Source organism: Mus caroli, chromosome 3 (genome assembly GCF_900094665.2).
Source record: "Mus caroli chromosome 3, CAROLI_EIJ_v1.1, whole genome shotgun sequence".
Classification (NCBI taxonomy): domain Eukaryota; kingdom Metazoa; phylum Chordata; class Mammalia; order Rodentia; family Muridae; genus Mus; species Mus caroli.
Window position 1 is genome coordinate 1,852,705 of NC_034572.1, and position 2,972 is coordinate 1,855,676.

Genomic DNA, 2,972 nt, shown 5'->3' on the forward strand with positions numbered 1-2,972 from the left:
AAGGTACTTGCTAGGTTCAGTCTACCTGTCTCAAGAAAAAAAAATTACAAAATTTCACATAATTTTTGTTTTTTCTTTTCAAGAATAAGCCAGCAATCTGTTGCCTGGAAGTGAGGCAAAGTCTCAACTTAGCAACCTGCTGTGCCTGGCTGGTCTCACAAGCCTGGCACTCACTGTGATTTATTTCATTACCTATGTGTGTTTACTTGCCATTTACTGAACCAGGAAATAACATATGCATTGCCCTAAGGGGGTTAAATATTATATAGTAGGTATTTGAGAGAGAGAGAGAGAGAGAGAAACCCAAACATTCCCATGGGACAATCAGGCCCAGCCAGAGGAAAGACAGGGCCATGAGATCCCTGTAAGGTGACACTTTAGGGGAGGGTGAAGGATTCACTGCCAAGCCATATGAGCCCTGTAACTTAAGGGACAACAGGAGAGAGAGAGAGAGAGAGAGAGAGAGAGAGAGAGAGAGAGAGAGAGAGAACCTTGGAGCTGTAGACAAGCTTCCAAGTCCCCAGGCCATAGCCAGAACTGCTTTATGGGTGCTGTTTTTTGTAGGTATTCTGAAAAGTGGGTGTGCGTCCTTCCCTATTTACAGCAGGAAATGGAAACTGGATGCTCTTCAGAGGACACGGAATGATAGGATTGTGTTGCTTATCTAAAACCAACACACTAACTCCTAAGCTGTCTTCTCCATTTTAAAGACTTTTCTTGTTTTTGTGGTGATGCTGGTTTTTAATACATAAAAGACCTGAACATGGTTTTGAATTCTAATCCAAGAAAATGCCAAGCATGTCAAACTGTCTGTTCTTCTAGTCCTGAGTGTAGTGGGATCAAGCTTGTCTTGCTTCCCCCTCCAGCTACACTCAGCTTTTGGGTATCTTCCTCCTCAGTGATGTCTCTGCACTCTGGGAATCTGACAACTCACATCCAGGACCTTCTTGTGTTCTCCCGTCTCCACTTGTTCTTGCTTTCAGTACATCATACCCATATCATTATGCAAACTCACGTAAATAGAAATGCAACTACTTTAATGTAATCAATCGAAGTTCTCTTTGAATTCCTCTTTTGTTTGAAATAAGGAAAGTTAGTGGAAATCAAGACTACATAATTCTCAGGACTCCAGAAAGAAAAAAAAAAACACATAAACATTTCAAGACAGTTACAAAAGAGCATAGAACTTCTTGTTGACTCCCCCCAAAAGCCGCAAAGAAGTCCTGGCCACACCCATGAAAATAACCCAACAGTCAATCTTACACTTTTTCTTCCATTCCCATGGTCATGTCTAAAATAAAAACTGGCTTCCATATTACATGCCATAGGGAGAAGACTCATTATCCTCGATACACCGTTTTCATTGTGCCCTAGTCTGTTTTCTCTTGTGATTAAATAATACCAAGAAGCAACTTTGGAAGGAAAGTACTAGTTTCAGTTTGCCTGCTACAGGGAAGCAAAGGCAGGAACCTAAAGATATGAACTGAAGCTAGAGCATGGTGAATGAACTGAAGCAATTCCACATGGTGGAAGGCTACTTACTTGCCTGTTCCCCATGGCTTCTTTATCCTGCTTCCTTATATAATCTAAGATGACCTGCCGAGCAGTGACACCACTCATTTGGGTTGGGTCACCCCTCATCAATCATCAGTCAAGAAAGTACTCTGCCAATCTAATCTGATTGAGACAATTTCTCAGTTGAGTTTCTCACTGAGTGACTCTAGTTTGTGTCACAATGACAAAAATTAACAAACCCTGTGGTATCTGTTAAAAAAAGCTAGTTTCTCTAACCTTTCCTCACTGACCCAAACAAGTTATCTTTCTGGGCTGTTAAGCTATTGTACCTTGCTATAATGATGCTCCTGGGGACAAGGAAATAATTTAAAACTACACCAGGCTTGCCCTCAGTCTCTCATCTCTACCTAGGAGTATGCTTCCCTCAGACATGGGTTTCAAAAGAAATATAGAGCTCTGTGAAAATCTATAGCCTATATGTGCACAGTTTCCTTTTGGCTGCTCCCCACTCCCTTTGCTGTGCATCTTTGACTTGTCTAGGAGATTAACTTGAGGTCAAGATTTTCAGTGTCCAGAAAATTATGCCATGAAAACCATTAAGCTAGCCTATTCTTAGTTTTCTCTGAAAGAAGCCCTATCCATCAATAGCATTAGGTAAAAAAGTTTAATGTGGGCAATGAAAATGGCAATGAACATTTAGGGAAAAAAAAGAATCAGTAGATAAATACATTCTCCAGCTACATAGTATATTTCTATGATTCTGAAGAATATATATATAAATTTCCAGGGGGGTCACAAAATTTCAATAGCCTTTGTCATCATTAGAAACAATAACATTAGCTTAATAAACATATAAAGTTTGTAAAATTAAAGTGTGCCTACCTTGCACCATTGTGTTATTCCTTTATAAGGTGTCATTGACTCATATTAATTTCGTAATTCCAAGAAGCTCACCTTCCTACTGTTTCCAGCATATGAGTAGAGAGGGAATTCAAGAGGTATAAAGACATGAGACATACAGTCACACAAAGAAGGAGTCACAAATCCAAATTGAGGATGGGAATCAAGTGGTTGTAGAGCCTGCCTCTGATCCAGTGCTGTCTCCCACCTCCCCATGCAGGGCTCAGATTTTATCTTGATGTAATTCTTATCCTCAGGCTATAGGTAATATGGAGTGAATCTCAGAACAAATATTCGCAAGGCAAAACTTGCAATGTTATGTCAATTGCTAATCACTACCTGTTCCTCTCAACGCTTCAAATAACGTACTTATTTTTCTAATATATTTCACATATATAATTTATACATATTAACTATCTCATATTGGTTATTAATATACGTCTAAAACTATTTAGAATAGCAACAGAGAAAATTATAACACTTGAGATTATATATTACATATCCACTAAATAGTCATATGTATTAATCCATTTTCACAAAACTATATAAAACGCATG